This window comes from Ceratotherium simum, chromosome 35 (assembly GCF_057802395.1).
Source record: "Ceratotherium simum simum isolate JZ-2026a chromosome 35, ASM5780239v1, whole genome shotgun sequence".
In the NCBI taxonomy this organism is placed as follows: Eukaryota; Metazoa; Chordata; class Mammalia; order Perissodactyla; family Rhinocerotidae; genus Ceratotherium; species Ceratotherium simum.
Window position 1 is genome coordinate 4,836,158 of NC_141934.1, and position 18,752 is coordinate 4,854,909.

The 18,752-nt window shown below is 54.0% G+C and overlaps 2 long non-coding RNA genes and 1 pseudogene across 3 annotated transcripts; 1 reads left to right on the plus strand and 2 right to left on the minus strand.

Moving 5' to 3' along the window:
• Nucleotides 1-386: 386 nt before the first annotated feature.
• On the minus strand, nucleotides 387-4,638 carry LOC106800227 (uncharacterized). 2 transcript variants are annotated; one of them, XR_015549941.1, is made up of 4 exons: nucleotides 4,291-4,638; nucleotides 3,775-3,886; nucleotides 2,280-2,790; nucleotides 387-2,200 (listed from the first exon to the last, which is right to left on the minus strand). It is a non-coding gene; the product is annotated as an uncharacterized LOC106800227 (long non-coding RNA). The 2 variants fall into 2 exon arrangements; XR_015549940.1 differs by having other exon boundaries at nucleotides 3,775-4,638.
• Nucleotides 4,639-5,956: 1,318 nt separating this feature from the next.
• LOC147912425 (uncharacterized) overlaps nucleotides 5,957-18,752 on the plus strand; it is a 176,540-nt pseudogene continuing 163,744 nt past the window's right edge.
• Nucleotides 9,760-14,265, minus strand: LOC147912426 (uncharacterized). The gene is made up of 2 exons (XR_015549939.1): nucleotides 11,832-14,265; nucleotides 9,760-10,196 (listed from the first exon to the last, which is right to left on the minus strand). It is a non-coding gene; the product is annotated as an uncharacterized LOC147912426 (long non-coding RNA).

Genomic DNA, 18,752 nt, shown 5'->3' on the forward strand with positions numbered 1-18,752 from the left:
TCCTCCAAAGTGTGGCCCAGGGTCCAGGCAGGCCCGCAGCTCCCCTCCTCAGACTTGGTCCTCCAGGGGAAATGGGCTTCCCCATCCACGTCCAACAGCAGCAGGTCACAGGAGAAGATGAGCTGGGAGAGGCAGGGCAGACCCATGTCCTGGCCCCCACCCTGCCATCCCGCTGCCTCCCCAGCCCTCACCCTGAGACTCATGTCAGCACAGGGGCTCGGGTGCACTCGGGGGGCACACGCTTGCCAGCAGCCAGAGGGAGCCACGTTGGCCAGACTCATCACACCCAGCCAAGCCACTCTGGTGCCCAGAGTGAGGGTTGTGGGGATGAGCCCGAACTTCCCTGCCTGAGGCTGAGCCTCTCTGGCTGTGGCTGTAGCCCCATCCCTGCCCTCCCCCCTGCCTCATGCACCCTGCCATGGCCCCAACCCAACAGTGACATGGATGTCAAAGAGGATCCCATACAGCTTGAGCAGGCTCTGGGCCTCCACTCCTGAGGCATCCCACCAGTGAGCGGCTGTCCTGGGGGCAGGAGAGGGTCTAGTGACCTGCTCTGCCCACTCCTGGGCTGGACTGGCCCTCACAGGCCTGGTCTTACCCATCCATTGACTCCTTCACCCCCAGCCCGAGTCCTGGGTCTCAGCCCTGTGTCATTGCTGAGGACACAGAGGACAAGCAAGCTGGGACCTGCCTCTCAGAAGCTCCCTGCCTGCTGTGCTGAGGGGACAGCAACAGAAGGGTCTCTAAACAGACACTGGCACTGAGGGTGGAGGCGGTGGGGGTCAGGCCCGGGGCTGTGGGGTCCAGAGAGGAGCACTCACTCTCTCCTAGGAACCAAGGAAGTCTTCCTGCTGGGAGACTCTTGGGCTGGTTTCCCAGGGGTCAGGAAGGAGTTCTAAGCAGAGAGGTAGGGCGGGCAAGAGCACAGGGTGAGGGGAGCAGGGCGTGGGTGGGGTCCAGCCCCACACAGCTGCAAAGGGCTGGGGAGGTCAGCGACACAAGGCCAGGCCGGGCCCAGCGAGCAGTGTCAGGGGCATCACCTCCAGGCCTGGTGGCTGTGCGCACGTATGCATGAGGGTGACGAGGTCACATGAGGTGACAGGAGAATGGGGTGTCTGCTTAGGAGACTCAAAGACAGGACAATACATGCAACACAAGATCGTTGAGTGCATCCTGGATCGGAAAATAAAATGATTTAGGACTATTATTGGTACAGCTGGGGAAATGTGCATATTAGATTTATCTGCCAATGTTAGATTTCCTGAGTGTGACAGGAGGCCAGTGGTCACCCAAGGAAGGTCCTCATTCTCAGGACAGCGTTGAGAGGGTAAGTGTCCAGATATCTGCCACTTACTTCCCAACAGTTTCCTGTGAAATCTATCTACATATATCCGGCTCACTCTACAGAGGGAGACAGAGAGCAAATGAGGCAAAATGGAAAAAAAAAAAAAAGAAAGCGCTGATGAACCCAGATGAAGGCTATATGGGTTTTCATCGTACTATAGATTCTTGTAATTTTTTAGATAAAACCTTAGGGGAAAAGTAAGGAAAGCCCCCTGATCTGTGGAGGGCAATGCTGGAAGCAGGATGGAGTGTGGGAGGGGCAGAGGGCGAGGGGGTCCCAGCTGCAGCAGGGGTGTGGGGACACCCAGGGTGGAGGCTGAAGGGCTCAGGAGGGAGCTGGACGGAGCCTGTGCTGGGGGACCTGGAGCTGAGAGCACCCCCTCCTGCCCTGGGGAGCCCTCCACACACAGCAGAGCATCCAGAGGGACGGGCCAGGCTGGGGTCTGTCCCGGCCGCCACAGGAGGACAGGTGGAGGGGCACCTGGCTGAGGAGCAGCAGGCGGGCAGTGGGGCCGCACCTGAAGTCACAGCTCCTCTCCTGCAGCTGGAAGGAGTTATGGGGCTGCAGTGAGAGCCCCCAGCGTCCAGGTCACAATCCCAGTGGACGTGGATGCCCAGAGCCTCGCCCTAAACACAGCGCATCACTGCTCCACCAGCGCACGGGCAGGGACCCTCTCCCTGAGCCCTCCCAGAACCCTGTCCCCCACAGAGCCACCAGCAACACCAGGTCCTCACAGACCCCTCCAGCTGTGGCCAGGAGGTCCCCAATGGGGACCACTGGGCAGTGGGGCTGAAGCCTGGGTCACAGCAGCAGCGCTTGAAATAGGTGGCGTCCCAGTTCTCCAAGGCATTGGACCTGAGAAGAGGTGAGGCCAGGAGGTCGGGCCAGGCAGGGGACAAGGAGGATCTGGGCAGCCAGGACCCACCATGCTGACCTGGAGCAGTTGAACTTGCTGAAGGTGACAGTGTTTTTGACGAACAGCATGAGATTCTCAGCCTGGAGCAGCAGGGGCTTCCTGCAGGTGGGGGAGGTCAGGGGCAGGCTCTGCTGGTCCTGGGACCTGCCCTGGGTGTCAGGGACACTTAAACGGGCATAGCGTCGCTCTCCACGAGGCACCAGCCCCGGATCTCACAGGTCCTGTGGGTCCCATTGAACTCCACACACTGGCCTGTTTTTATGCCTTGAAAACAAGACAAACTCCAGGCCCTCAAGTCTCCACAGGGGCTGGGGAGGGAGTGGGCAGGGGGCTGTTGGCAGAAAGAAGACACACTAAGGCACCACAGTGCCTCCATGTGGGAGCCACCCAGTGCCCTGGGATGGCCCCTTGAACCGCCATCCCAGTGGAGGTGCTGGAAGACAGGCCCACAGTTACCATGGCTGTGCGTCCCCGTCTCCCCTCAGGACAGTCCTCGTCAGCCCAGCGGTTCACAGTGGGATGGAGGGTGCTGAGGTGGTGAGAGAGCAGCGTTTTCCAGGCCCAGGAGGTGTCTCCCCTCTGTGACCCAGCCCTGCATTCTGCAGGGACATGCCCCTCCTCCTCTTAGCCCCCAGGGTTCCCTGAGTCTGGGGGCACATGGGAAAGCTGAAGGGTGCAAATAAAACGAGGCAGTCAGAGGTGGGAGGGCGAGCAGCCCCCCGGTCAGTGGGAGAGGCCAGAAGCTGGCAGCCGGGTCTGTGAGGGAAGGGGTCCTGGCCCATCCAGTCATCAACCCTGTGCCCCAGGAAAATGCCTCCAGTGAGGCAAGTTGAGGCAGAGGTGGGAGGCTGGCTGGGATTCTGGCCATTTCTGAGCCCCTGTCCGCCTCTCTGAGGCAAGTTTTCTTCTCATATTCACTCTCACTCACTCAACCAGATTTTCCAAGAGCCTCCTGCTTCTAGGCACTGAAGACCCAGAGCCAAACTGGGCCGGGCTCCCGTCCAGGCTGGTGGGGAGTGGACCACTGATTGTACACATGGCTGGGGGCCAGGGGAGCAGGTGGTGAGCTCTGCCTGGGACAAAGGCAGGGTAGTTGCAGGGAAAGGTGGCTGGCACCTGTGTGCTGTGTGTGACAGCTCTGTGTGGGGGGATGCACACCAGGGAAGAGGAGGGGAGGGCTGGGCAAAGGGCAGGGGTCTGGCAGTGGTCAGGATCTGCAGGGACTTGGTGGCCACCATCATGGAGAGGGAGCCTTCCCAGGGTGGAAAGCAAGGGCTGGCAGGCTCTGATGGTGTCACCTGTGAGGGCTCAGCCTGGCTGCTGCATGGAGCGCACCTGGGGGCCCACAAGCAGAACACAGGCACAGCGGGGGCAGCAGGGAGACCGGTCAGGAGACGGAATGGACAGGAGGAGGGGCAGGGAGGTGTGGAGCCGGGTCCAGCTTTGGTCCTGGTAGAAGCATGGCCCTCAGTGGATGGAAAGAGGCCGCACTGGGAGAGGGAGAGGGTTTCACCTCGGACGTGTTGGGTGCGCATCAGGAGGCAGCTGTGCTCGGGGCAGGTGGTCACCGGGGCTACAACTGGGACATCAACAGAACAGAGGTGGAAACTGGGGCTGTAGAGGATCTGGGTGGAGGGAGAAGAGGCCAGAAATACAGGATGGGAAGGGTAGAGGAGGACCCACATCGCAGAGAGGAAGGAGAGCACTTAGGAGTTCCAGGCCCCCTGCCCCTCCACCCCTCCCTCAAGCTCAAGCCTGGAGTTCCTAGACCCCCCACGCTTCTGGGTGCAGCCTTTGTGGATGCAGTACCTCTGGCCTGGCCTCCTGACCTGTCCCCTTGTCCACCTGGAAACTTTTTACACATCCCTGAGATCCCTGTCCAGGGCCACTCCTCTGTCAGGCCCTTCCTGAGCCCGGCCCTGTGACAGCGCCAGCACCCCCTCTGGCATCACGTGCCCCTCTTGCACACACTCGCTGCAAGGGTGGTGTCAGAGGTGTCAGCACCTGGCAGCAGCACCAAGGCACCCACCTGTGGTAACTTCACGAAGTTGGCCACGTCCTACAGCCAGTTCCCCATATTCTTGATCTGGGTCACGGAAACCCCTTTGAGTTTGGTGATGATGGAAATGTGGGGTCCAGGTAGCGCTCCTGGTAGCCTTTTGTGCTGAGGAGGGCCCACCTGGGAGGAGGTGATGGGCAGTGTGGTGTGTCCCCGGCACATGGTGAGCAGTGGCAGAGCTGGGTCCCACCCACTCAGCCCCTACACCCTGTAGGCTCCCAGCACAGCGTTCAGGGGCCCCGCCTCTTCTCCAGCCTCATTTCCACCCCAAACACCCTGCACAGGCCAGAAGCCCCGGCCATGCATCGGAGAGCCAATGCTCTCAGACCCAGATGCCCACCACCACCTCCTACCCCAGCCTTCACCCTCCCCTGCCCCGGCCACCCCCAGCTCCCTTTTTAAAGGCTCCCCTGACCCAGCCACCACTGTGGTCTTTCTCAGGGGCCCCAGGGCTCCAGCTCTCGCAGGAGTCAGGGACTACCTCCTGCCCCTCCCAGGGCCTCCTGGGCAGTGAGATCCATTCTGCTCTGTGCCCAGAGCCCAACATGGGGCTGGGGACAAGGCCCAGGAAAGGAGGCAGGTGGGCACACAGGAGGACATGAGCACGCGGCTTGCTCTTGCACCTGCTGCCTCTAGACAGATAGAAATCCTTCCTTCTGCTCCCACCCTGTCCCAACCCGCCCCCTCCACTGCCACCAGTCCAGCCCCTGAGGAGTCACACCCCCACCCTCAGCCCAGCAGGACCAGTCACGGTCCCTCCAGCCAACCTGCCCAGGAGCCACTCTCTTACCCCACCACGGAGACTATGACCCCAAGCTGCAGCAGCCTCTGTGGGGTGCCCACCCCCTAGTTCCTGGTCATCACCTACTTCTCAGTTTGTAATCCAGAAGCCCCCAGCCTGTCGCGGCCCCTTGGGAGCCCATGCTCTCAGCTCCTGCTGGCTGCTGGGGAGCAGGGTCAGCAGAGCAGCTGCAGCCCCAGCTGAACAGGAGGAAAAGCAGGCACCCAGGCCAGGCCAGGCCAGCAGCTGGTAAAGGGACACTCCCACTGGGGGCAGGACCCAGCCCCATCCCCGCCCTGGGCTCAGTCCCCACCCCCAGCTGCCCTGGGTCTCCCTTCCTCTCCAGACTCCCTCTGCCTGGCCCTGGGGCTCAGAGAGGAGCAGCCCCTCTCCCCTGCCCTTTGGCCTCACTTCCTTGGGGGCTGAGGGGATGACAGGTGTTATAGGTACTTTGAGAGGGTGCATGGCGGTGGCAGGAGCTCAGAGGAGGGGCCAACAAGAGCTTCAGGAAGAAGGGACCTCTGAGCTGACACCTGCAGATTCTGAAGTTCTACAAGCACAGCTGGGGAGGAATGTTCCTGGAGGAGGAAGCCGCATATGCAACGCGGGAGCCTGAGAGAGAACTGGGGCCCACAGAGTGGGGGCGTGACTGTGGCTCCAGAAAGGAGGGTGGCGAGGTTCCCAGCCCCTCCTGTGCGATGCCGGGCAGAGCTGCCCCACTCCCCAAGCACAGCGACTAAAGCCCAGCTTTGGATTCAGGCAGGGTCCCCAGTCCGCGGAAGGGGGCGATGCTGGACCCACGCAGGATGGCAGGGGAACAAGCGCCCGCGAGGCGTCCAGCCCTGCGCCTGGCCCATGGCTCGCGCCCTTCTGTACCCTGACCAGGAGCGGGGTCAAGGTCTGTGTAGGCCAGTGTTAGTTTCCACCGCACCAACAACACGGGGTTGCCAGGGCGACTCCCCCCCACCCCGGGGAGAGTGCATCTGTACTGGCTGCGGGGTGGGGTGGGGGGGGCGCCTGTTCACTGCAAGGCACATTCGACTGGTCCATGCAGCCGGCGGGCCAGCCAACACCCCTGGATGTGCTCTAGGAGGGGCCTGGCTCAGTCCCAGCCTCAGCGTCTGTGACTGCGAAATGGGTGTAACCATGAGGGGTCCCTGTGAAAGGTCTGAGGAGAATGAAGAGCAGGAGGCGGGGGCGGTGGCGGCCGCTGGGCGTCCTGCAGGGGTCCCAGAGGCAGAGGAGGGTTTGGACGCGGATTCGGACTCTGACCAGAAGACATAAGGTGCCGCGGGCAGGGGGTTCAAGTCTGTCTCCTCACCTTGGGGGCTTCTAGGCAGGGGTGGAGGGGGCAGGCTGGGGCCGAGGGAGCAGGCGACCCCTGTCCAGAGAGCGCATCCCGCCGTGGGACCCCTTCAGGGCGGCCGGCAGCCCCTTCAGCCCCGGGACCTCCTGGAAATGCTCTTGGCAGCATCAGTTGTTCCACCATCAGAACACGCCTCCAGAATGATGTTAAAATGCAAAAACCTAGCCAAACCGTCTAAGAAGATGTGTCCCACCTCCTCCTGAAATGGGATGAGGGCTGGGTTTTCCCAACCCACAGGAGAAACTAAGCTGATGGATGTGTAGAACTTAGAGACGGAATAAAAGGAAGGTAAAATAAAACAGCGTTCAGTTTTTATTTTTCTTATTCTTAACTGATCTAACAGATTTTGTTCAAAGTACTAATTGTAAAAATACCTTTAGTGATAATAGTTCATGGATAAGGGAAATGCAGGAGAGCTGTTTTATAAGGGATGGGAGGGACGCACTGGGAAGACTCTGTTATAAGGGACCTGCACTAACCACGAAGAAACAGTGTTATTTCAAAGTGAACTGAGAGTTAGTTGTAAATTTATATTGTAAGCTCTGTAAATTTTAAAAACTTTAAAAGAAGTATAATTGATATGCTAAAAGAAAAGAAAAAAGGAATCATACAAAATGCTCAATTAAAACCAGAGACGACAAAAAATAATTTAAACAGTGCAAGACAAAAAAAGAAACATCAAAAGCAATGGATAGAAACAGTTGCAAATGTGGTGGCTATTAATCAAACTATACCAATCCTCACTTTAAATAGAAATGTTCTAAATACAGCCATTAAGAGACAGATTTCATCAGATGACATTAAAACAATAAGAAGGAACCACATGCTGTCCACAAGAAACCCATCTTCATTATAAACACAGAGAGAGGTTAGAATTAAAGGACAGAACAAGATCAGCCAGGAACACACATCCAAAGAAAGCTAGAGGAGCTGTATTAATTTCAGACAAAGCTGACTTCAGAACAAGGAAAATTCTCTGGGACAAAGAAAAGTATTCCATAATGTTAAGGGGTCAATTCTCCAAGAAGACATAACAGTCCTCAACATACATGCATCTAACAGAGGAACATCAAAACATGTAAGGAAAAATTGATAAAACTGCACGGAGACATAGACAAATCCACTATCATAGTGGACAGACACAGAAATAGACAAATCCACCACTACAGCAGGAAACACTGCTCTCTCAGGAACTGATAGATGCAGCAGGAGAAAACCAGTAAAGACGATCTGAAGAGTTCACCATCAACTGGATCTGATTCACATTTATAAAACACTGCATCCAACAAAGAATACAGTCTTCAAAAGCTCACGTGAAACATTCACCAGACAGCCCACATTCTGGCTTAAAAAAGCCCACACCTCAGCAAATTTAAAACAATAGAAATCAGATAAAGTATGTTCTCAGACCAAAACGGACTTTCAAGTAGGAAACAAAAACAGAAAGATAGCTGGAAAATCCCAAAATATTTGGAGAGTAAACAAAACATGGATCACAAAAAGCAGTCTCAAGAGAAATTGCAAATATTTTCCACTAAATGAAAATGAACATACAGCTTATCAAAATGCGTGGAACGCAGTGAAAGCAGTACCCAGAGGGAAATTTATAGCACTGAATCCACAGATTAGAAACAAGAAAGATCTGAAACAATAATCTAAGCTAGAGGAACAAGAAGAAAGTAAGCCTAAAACAAACAAAGAGAGGAAATAATAAAAATTACAGCAGAAATGAATGACACTGAAAATGGGAAATAAATAGAAAAATCAACAAAAACAAAACTAGTTCTTAAAAAAGATGAAAAAAATGGATAAACCTAAAGCCTGGCTAACTAAGATAAAAAGAGAGAAACAGAAATTAGTAACATCAGAAATGAGAGAAGGGCTATAATTATTGACCCCATGAACATTAAAAGGAAGAAATATTTGAACAGGGAAATGATATCTTCCCTGATGAGTTCTGTCGGATCCACGGCAAATCTTCAAATGAACTAATTCAAATCTTTCCCTAACCCTTTCACATTTGGCCTTTAATGTGTATAAAGAAAATACTGATGAGGATACTATTTAATGTCTAAATCATTTCCGACTAGTAAGACTCTATTATGGATAAGTTAAACATCACCAAGATGCAAAACTTTTGGGATTCAAAGGACACCATTAAGAATGTAAAAAGACAATCCACAATACAGAGAAAAAGTTGCAACTCATACACCTGACAAGAAACAGACCTAGAATATATAAAAGACTATGTCAACTCAGTTATAAAAAGACAAATAACCCAATTTAAAAATGGGCCAATGAGCGGAACAGACACTTCTCCAAAGAAGGTATACAAATGGCCATTGAGCACACGAAAAGATGTCAACATCATTAGCCATCAGAGAAATACCAATCAAAACCACAGGGAGCTATCATTTCACACCCACAGGATGGCTGTAATCAAAGAGACAGATGATAAGTGTTGGTGCAGATGTAGAAAAGCTGGAACCCTCACACATTGCTGGCAGGAATGTAAAATGGTGCAGTCACTTTGGAAAACAGTGTTCTGGGTATTGAAATAGTGAAACAGAGCGTTACCATGTGACCCAGCAATCCCACTCCTAGGTATACACACAAAAGAAATGAAAGCAGATGTCCACGCAAAAACCTGTACAGGAATGTTCACAACAGCAATATTCATAATAGTTGAAACGTGGACAGCACCCAAATGTCCCTCAACCGAGGAAAGGAGAAATACCCTGTGCTACAGCCACACAGTGGATATTATTCAGCATCAGAATCAATGAAGGGCTCACCCATGCCACAACATGGATGGACCTTGACACCATTATGCTGAGTGAAAGAAGGCGGACACAGAAGGTCACACATCATATGATTCCACTGATATGGAATGTTCAAAATGGGCCAATCCATAGAAATAGAAAGTGAATTTGTGTTTGCCTAGTGGGGGTTAGGGGAAATAGGACTGTCTCCTAACGAGGAAGGTGTTTCTCTTGGAGGGATGATGGAAAGCTTCCAGAATCGACTGTGGTGATGTTGCACAACTCTGTGAATATACTAAGAAACACTGAATTTCACACCTTCAAGTGTGACTTGTATGTGAACCATATCTCACTAAAGCTGTGACGATGATTAACAGACTGCATTGTGCATCATCAACATAGAAAGTAACCCCCAGAAGGGAGCACAGAATCTTGTTCACTCTCTTCAAAGGATCTGAACTAGGGCAACGAAAACCCAGAGGAATTCTATTCGTTAACGTTCTAGGTACCAGCACATCCTGAAATATTCATGAGGATTTCCATGTTTTAATTTGAAGAAAAAAGGCATCTAAGGTTTAAATAACATATTCACAAGTGTCAAAAAGAATCATCATCACTCAGGGGGAGGGGAACACAGGGAAGTCATCAAATGGGAAACAAGTGTAAGATTTGGGTCACAGGGATCTGTACCCTGAGTATGAGAGTGGACCCACATTTATCACTGCTCCACCCCAAAGATGACCTCAGAAGTCAAACAGCCCAATGGACATCTCTTTCTAAAGCATTAGTTTGAGAAAAACTAAAATATTAAGAAACAAATACTTTGCAATCATGAAGAATGGAATCTTCTAAGTTCCCAGTTTTAAAACTAAAATCTTCTGAAGATTCCGTTTCATAGGCCTTGGAGTGACTCTCCTCCTCATGGCTGGAGCGGATTCCAGAAGTGACAGATGCCTTAAGGATAAAACTGAAAAGAATCCAATAGTGTTTGTAAAAGGCTATGTGTTGACCCTGAATCTAATCCTAAATTGTACATTAGATAATAGACATAAATGTGGATCAGCACAACCAGCAGGCACGGTAACAAAGGATCATGAAAAACTCAGTACTTTTGCAGTGATATTTCAGGGCACGTGTCATTAAAATTCATCAGGCTTTAATGTACTTTCCACGAGTGATCAAACACAAATACAAACACATTCGGATTTGTCACAAAGGTGTGTTCCTGTTCTTGACACCAATCTTTGTCCCCCTTCAGTTCACGTGACCATCACTGACAATACACTCCCCTGGGCGCACACCGCTCACCAGGGCTGAGGTGCCTGAGGTGCTGGAGCCACAGAAGTCCCCGCTGCTTAGCCAGGTGACACCTCCAACCTGCGCCTCCTCCACTTCTGTCCTGGGCAGGTCAGGAGGACCCACCCCCACCCCAGCCTGGGGCTGTCATGACCCAGTCAAGGTTTCCTGACTTAGGGGGCCCAGGGTCACCAAGTATGAATACATAAAGAAGCTACCCTCTACATGCATTATGATCATGTCAAGGAACATTCTTGACACTAAAAAGGAAGGATGTTGTTTCCAGAATAAAGGCAGGCCTTCCCATGAAACAGCATTTGCCAAGCTTCCCCTGACGTGTGTGTGTACATAATATATAAATCACATTCACCCACAGCTTTCTGAGAGGTTTCCTCCTCTCTAGATGGAGATGATGAGAAACCTGCCTCCCACGGGTGTGGTAGAATTAAGCACGGGGACAGTGTTGGATCCAGTCCCAGCACAGAGTAAGAGGGAAGAAGTGTCAGCCACCTGATTCTCACACACACGTCTCCTGCCCTTGATCTGCTCACTGCCCTCCGTCTGGGAAGACTGTCACAGGCCAGCCTGGAGCAGAGCCTTGCCGCGGGAACCAGGCCTTGGAGAGGCCCGGGTGGGGACACCAGTCACCGGGCAGGGGCCCCACAGCTTCATTTATACAATGCAGCTCGGGTCCATCCTGCACACCCACCCAAGCGCTGACCCACTTTATACCAAGCACACGCTGGGCGGCCACGGCCGGAGAAAAACAGCTCCTGCCCCCCAGGAACTTCAACCCAGTGAAAGGAGAAGAAGTGACGTCCTCAGATAACCGGTGATCATTGATCTAGCACTTCTCATAGATGTGTAAACAGAAATATAAAGAAGCATGGCATTTGAAAATAGTCGACAGAAATTGGAAAAAAACATAAAAATGAAATCCTCTAGCTACATGAGCGTGGGGGAATGATTTGCTTGTGGAAATCTGGCAGGATGCTCGGGACCTGTGAAGGCTGCTGGCTGAGCGTGCAGTAGAGGCAGCAGAACAGAAACACTCTGTGAGGGAACCAAGCACACTGGGGACACTCCACCCAGAGCGGGGGCTGTGACTACCGGTCCCCAAATGACCTGATGTAGAATCTGACCCTCCGCCAACATCTCCCCCGAGGGGTCATTTTATTCATGGACCCATGTGACCACCACATGCTTCAAGCACTGGAACAGCAAGACATCAACTGGCCACACATATCAGGACCCGGCCTTGGTCCTGCTACCCTGCAGGTGCCCTGGTGCCCACTAGCAAGCCTACCTTCGTCTGCCCGAAGCTCATGGTGATGGCAGCAGTAGAAGTGAAACCTTTAATGGCTGACAGGGCAGGAGATAAGGCCAGCAGGAACCCTGGCCGGCCAGGAGGAAATACCGAGTTGGTCACAGCTCTGCCCCATCCCAAAGGACACAGGTGGACGTGGGCCAGGAGAGGGAGTGTGGGTGGGATTGGAGGTAAGGTGGTGGGTAACATGCCCTGTCCTGAGAGCAGGAAAGGGAGGCTAGGCTCTGAGGCCCTGGGCACCTCTCCAAGTGTCCTGGCCTCTAAGCAGAATGGGGTAGGGCTGAGGGCACATCCCGCCCAACACACACACACACGTGCGTGCACACACACACAGGGACAGCCCTTGGAAGGCAAAGAAGGAAACACTGGGGGCAGGGGCATCCCCAGCAGGCAGATGCCTCGGGTCCCCAGGAAGAGCAGAATCGCAGCCCCCACCACAGCAGGAAGGCCCGAGAGTCTTACCCAAGCGCAGGAGCCCATGGCTAACTGCATGCAGCCCCACAGGAAGGCCAGCAGCACAGCACAGGCGGGCTCATGGATGGTGCAGAAGGGGACTAGGAAGGACATGATGGCCATGGGGCCCAGAGTCACATCCCGGGAGGTGCCCGGGAAGAAATGCAGGAAGCACCCATGAAGGCAGAGTAGAGGCCGTACTGTTGGGGAGAGAGGGATGTGCACCCAGGAGGCAGGTGGCACGCCCATGGGGTCCCTGGTGTAGACGTCTGAGCACAGGGGTCTGTGTGTCCACTGGGTACTTTGGGCACACCTGCGCACACAGGCAGGGTAAACACTCACCCTCTACTATCCATGGGATTGACCTGCAGTGATCAGGGGACCTCTTTTCTCCCCACACCCAACTGGGGCCCCGGGTGCCACCTGCGGGAGCACAAAGGCCTGTGAGCTTCTGTGAGAGTGTGAGTCTGAGAAAGCATTCTTAAGGCTGCAGTGAGTCATCCCGCTGCCCCATCAGGCAACCAGAACTCGCTGGGTGCCTGCGTGTGACAAGTGTGACAAGAGCAGGTACATGGGCATGTGTCTGCCCAAAGGCAGTCACAGGCTCTAGATTGTAAACCAAGGCTTCTTGGACCCACGGGCCTGGAACCCTGGGATCCTTGCTTGTCTGGAGGGGATACTATGCATTTCTACTCTGCTTCTGGGCAGGTGCTGAGGCCCGGAGTGGGGTGAGGCCATGTGCAGGGCATGTGGCAGGCAGCAGGGACAGACATCTCACTTGGGGCAGGAGTCAGGGCCCTTCAGCATAGGCTGGCACCTGGGGAATGGCCATGAATCCCACCAAGAACCTGGCGATGAAGTCCATCTTCAGCACCTGCACGCAGTAGTGGGACAGCCAGGCGGCGATGGGCAGCTTTCTCTGCATGGCCGCAGGGGGGCAGCAGAGGGCTGGTTGGGCCAGGCAGGGGCCTGAGGGCCTGGCCTGACTCAGCACCTTCACAGGAGAGAGCGTGCCTGGGTGGTCGTGGGGGTGACACAGACCAGCAATTAGGGTCCAGGCTTCAGAGAACCCAGCAATAGGGCCGGGGGGCGGGGGGAGTGAGATCAGGAGAGGCACAATCTGTCTCCCCTCCAGGGGGTCTCACCTAGATGGGTTAAATCCCCCCCTTTGCTGGTCTGAGAGGGGAAGCCAACCACCTGTGCAGAGGGGGCCTCAACCAAAGGTGGAGTGTGCCCCACTCCATGCTCACTGCTCCCCCTGAACCCCACCTGCCCAAATCCTAGGTGCCTTCTTGCCTCCATCAACGCTGGCCGGGAAGATTATAAGAAACGAGTTAATGAGAAGGTTAAACGCTAATTAGACTCAAGGTTTCTCCCCCCGGGAGAATTTGTTTGGTTTTTTATTTTCCTCCCCAGAGAATTTAACGGGGAGCAGGGCAGAAAGAAGCAGGGTCCAGGGGGCACACTCGTCGGGCGCGTGGGGTGTGGGTGGGGAGACTGGAGGCCCTGAGGGACTACAGGATTTCCCCGTGCACACTGGGGGGGGCTCCACCCGCTAAGGGGGACTGCAGCGCTGAAGGGGAGGTGTCGCCCATCCTGAGGACACGCCTTACTCCAACCCCCACTACGGCATTCGCATCCCTATAAAAGTCCCAGGGATTCTGGCTGGTTCTGCAGAACTTTAGAAGCTCCTTGATTAATTCAGGGGGCGCAGCGTCCCCTAGGATCCTGGCGCCGCCTGCCGCAGAGCCGGCCCCAGCTCCCCCTCACCCCGAGCGCCGCGAGGCTGCTCTGGGCAGAACCTGGCCCCCACCCCCGAAGCCGCTTGCCCGAACCCTGGGGTCTAAGGGTGGGGACCCCACCTCGACTAACGGTGTGCGGTCTGCCGGTCCCAGCAAGGCGGAGGGGACCCGGGTGGGGAGGCGGTGGGTGGGGAATGGGGTTCCCCGGTGGAGGCCCCCGCACCCTCAGACCCCGCACCGCCCCTCCCGTCCGCCGCCCCCGGGCGACCCCGGCCCGTCCCCAGCAGCTTGCCCACCCCGTCCCGGGCCCGCCGCCCGCCGCGGACTCACCTGGCGCCTCAGCTCGGGGCCCCCAAGCGCCGCCTCAGCCGGGTCCGCAGGAACGACAGAGGGAGGGGGAGCGAGGGGCGGGGCTCGGGCGTCCGGGGGCGGGGCCGGGGAGGCCGGGGGCGGGGCCTGACGTGCACGCGTCCTCAGGGCGGGGCCGGAGGGGCCGGGGCATGACGTGCACGTGTCCTCGGGGCGGGGCGGGTCCCGGGCGGGCTCTGGCGGCAATCTGTGCCCCGCGCGGGGTTGGGCACAGTAGCCCCTTCCGTGCGCTGCCTGGCCCAGGCAGTGGCTCAGTCAGTGGGCGTTGCTTATGGGGACAGTGATGCCACTGTGTGTCCAGGGCTCCCTGATTTTTCTTATACCCGATATTCCCCAGCGTCAGCTGCCCTAGCAGAGACTGGAGGGCGGGGTGAGGGAGGCCTCTGTGTTTTGGCTTTTAGGGGCCGTCCCCCGCGCAGTCCGGTCCTGTGGTCACATTGAGGAGGCCTGGCTCTGGTGTGGGAACGGGCTGTGTTCTGCCTGGAGCAGCCCTCATCACACGCGGCACCCAAGCCTCATATGGAGGCAGTGAGCAGGGTGGCGGGGGACACGAAGCTGAGAGCTGATTGATGGCTCTGGGCCCATGGTTCTGGAGAGAAAGGACTTGTAGGCAGGCGGTAGAAGGTCGACCTGTGGAGAACTGAGAATAGTCGGCATCTGTGTGGGCTCCAGCACCAGGTCTTGTCCTGAACCAGAGGCCCTGGGGTGAAGAGCCTTTTGTGCCTGTCTGAGCAGGCAGGACTGAGGCTGGGCTGTGCAGGAGGGGAGTGTGCAGCCAGCCTCAGCCCGAGGGTGAACTGGGGCCTTGCTGAGCCCTAAACCTGGGGCCTCTGGGCCAGCTGTCCCCAGGAGACCCTCCTGCGCTGGCAGCTGCCACCTGTGTTCCTCTGACCCCTCCTGAACCTCGCTGGCCCACCGCCTCCCTGGGAGGATGCAGGTGGGCTCTTTCCTGCAGGTACTGCCCACCACAATTCTGCTGGCACGTGCCATGTCATCACTCAAATTCCCGTGTGAACAGATGTCCCCAAGGAAAGGGAAGTGACAGGAGGAGAGTGGTGGGGGGCACAGAAGTGGGGAGAGGCTGCCCAGGCGTTGCTGATGCTGCGGGTGAGGAGGAGGACTTGGTGGGGGGCCAGGTTCACGCCCTCTCCAAGGCAGACTTCAGCTGCCAAGTGGTTTTTTGGCCCGGATATTGTTTGCTTGTTTCAACATAATTTCAGAGTTATGAAAAGCTGCTACACACAATATAAAGAACTTACAGAGACCCTTCACCCAAATTTCAGAATTGTTTCATCCTCTCTCTGTTTATCTGCATAGGTTTCTTTCTGGGCCAGTGGAGTAAGTTATAGACATGATGCCCCATAACCTCTTAACATTTCAGAGTGTATTTCCTAAAAGAGAGTGCAGTGTGCTTCATAACCACAGTACTTCTATCCAAATCAGGGGGTTAGTATTGCTACCAGGCCACCATCTGATCCTCAGACCCACTCGGGATTCACCAGCTACCCCACTAATGCCCACTACCTGGCTGGGACCCACTGCAGGTTCCACTTGCTGCGTGCAGTTGTCTCTCTAGTCTCCATCAGTCTGGAACTGTCCCTCAGGCTTTCCTGACCTTGATGCCTGTAAAGCGTGCAGCCTGGGTGTGTGTTCTCGGGTGTTTCCTCAGGATTAGGCCCAGGTTGGGTGTTGTTGGAAGGAGCACTGCAGCCGTGGCCCAGGGTGTCTGTAGCCCATCACTGGGGACATTAGCTTGATCACTGGGCTAAGGGGTATTGGCCAGGTTTTCCTGCTGTAAAGTTAAATAAGTACTTTGTGCCTAAATTAATTAACAAAGTGGTTTTAGTGGGAAAATATACTGAGACTATGCAGTTATCACTAGTGTTAGCATCCCTTGATGATCCTCAGCCAGATCAGTTATTAATAGGTTGGTTGCCAAGAGATGATTTTCTGATGTCATCACTCTTGCATTTATTAGCGAGCACTCTGTGGTAAGGAAGACTTTTCTCTTTTATTTATTTGTGTATATCAACATGGACTTGGGGGTCATTGTGTGATTCAACAGGCTGTAATCGTTACTGCTGTTATTGACTTTGATGTCCAGATCGCCCCTGGTTATGCCAGCAGGAGTCCCTACCTAAGGCCTGTTTCTATGTCTCCCTCAGGACACCAGCCATGCCTTTCACTTCCTGTGGTCTCCACCACACCCGCCTCCTGAAGCAACACATCTCTCATCAGACATCTGTGAAAACAGACCCTGCCTCCCACAAGATCTGGCGGTCAGAAACTCTGGTCCAGATGAGAGCTGAGGCGGTTCTTCTCTGCTTCCATTTCCAAATAAACAGCTGAGCCACCTTCCACCCCATGGGGCAGAGGCCTAAAGACTGCCCCTCATCCTGGGGATGGTTCTAAATTGTTAGTATTTTCCTGCTGTGTTGTTTAGAAAACAGAGACAAGAAATTTACCCACCTAACGTATATGTCATTGGCTGTTTTTCATCCCAGGATTCCCTGTCCACAGGGTTTGGTTTTGTTTTTCTTGTATGGTGTAATCGCTGCCCAGTCTTTTAGTTTCCAGTGGATCTGCGTAAATGCTCTCCCCACCCTACCCCACCTCTCTGACCCACTCCCCTGTCAATGGAGATGGTTCCTGTGATCACCCTCGTGTGGGTGTAAACCCTGCCCCCGGCAGCATTCTCATGATGCTGAATGGAGAGGACCCTTGAAGCCTTCACCTTGGTCAGCAGGCAGCCCCCGGCCCTTCCACGTCAGAGGATCCAAACAGGAGTCAGCAGGGCCTCTTGTCTGCCATGTGCGGGCTCCAGACTCTGCCTCAGGCTTGGACTGGCTCCCTCCCTCAGCGCCCCACTGGCCGCCCCCCAGGCCAGCCTGTCACTTCCCAGCATGGCTCGGAGGGATTTGGCTGGTTCTGACCCTGGACTCTGTGTCTGAGTTGGTAACCGGGAGCATTGCTTGTTGACACCTGGAATGTGGATAAGATGGGATTCTGTCTCTCCTACCTTGTACATAACTCGTGGTGTGTGGGTTGTTGTGCTTTTTGAGGCTTCCATGTCATTGTCATAGCAGCACTGGGAGGCCGGGCAGCTGGAATCATCACCCTGTTCACAGAAGGGGGCCTCGGTGCTTCCCCTGGCTCACAGCTAATGTGGGCTCTGGCCTCTGCCAGCCCAGGGGGAGGGCAGGTGACTAAGACGTGGGCTTACAGGGCAGAACCGGAGGGTGGTTTCCTGGACTGAAACGCTGATGCTTTTTTTTTTTTTAAATCTTTTTTTTTGGAATTATGGTAAAATACACATAACATAAAATTTACCCTCTTAAGTATTTAAAGTGTACAGTTCAGTAGTGTTAAGTATGTTCCCATGGTTGTAATGGATCTCCAGAACTTTTTCATCTTGTAAAACTGAAACTCTGTACCCATTAAACAACAATTCCTCATTTCCCCCTCCTCCCAGCCCCTAGCCACCCCCCTGTACTTTCTGTTTCTATGAATTTGACTCCTCTAGGTACCTAGATAAGTGGAATCACACAGTATTTGTCTTTTTATGACTGACTTATTTCACTTAGCATAGTGTCTTCAAGCTTCATCCACATTGTAGCATGTGTCAGAATTTCTTTCCTTTTTAAGGCCGAATAATATTCCATTGTATGGATAGACCATATTTTGTTTTTCCATTTCTCTGATGATGGACACTTGGGTTGCCACCACCTCTTGGCTATTGAAAATAATGCTGCTATGAACATGGATATGCGAATATCTTTTGGAGACCCTACTTTCCATTTCTGGGAGGTATATACCCAGAAAAGGAAATGCTGAACCATCTGGTAATTCTGTTTAATTTTTTGAGGAACCACAGTACTGTTTTCCATGGTGGCTGCACCATTTTACATTCCTTCCATCAGTGCACAGGGGTTCCATTTTCTCCACATCCTCACCAATGCTCGTTATCTTCTGTCGTTTGACTATAGCCATCCTCATGGATGTGAGGTGGTATCTCATTGTGATTTTGGTTAGCGTTGTCCTAGTGATGAGTGGTGTTGAGCATCTTCTCAGCTCATTATTGGCTGTTTGTCTTCATTGGCGAAATATCTATTCAAATTCTTTGTCCATGTTTGACTTGGGTTGTTGTTTGTTTTTTTTTATTGATTTCATAATAGTTTATAACATTGTGAACTTTTAGTTGTACACTATTATTTGTCAGTCACCATATAAATGCGTCCCTTCACCCTTTGTGCCCACCCCCAACCCCCTTCTCCCTGGTAACCACCAAACTGTTCTCTATGTCTGTGTGTTAGTTTGTCTTACACATATGAGTGAA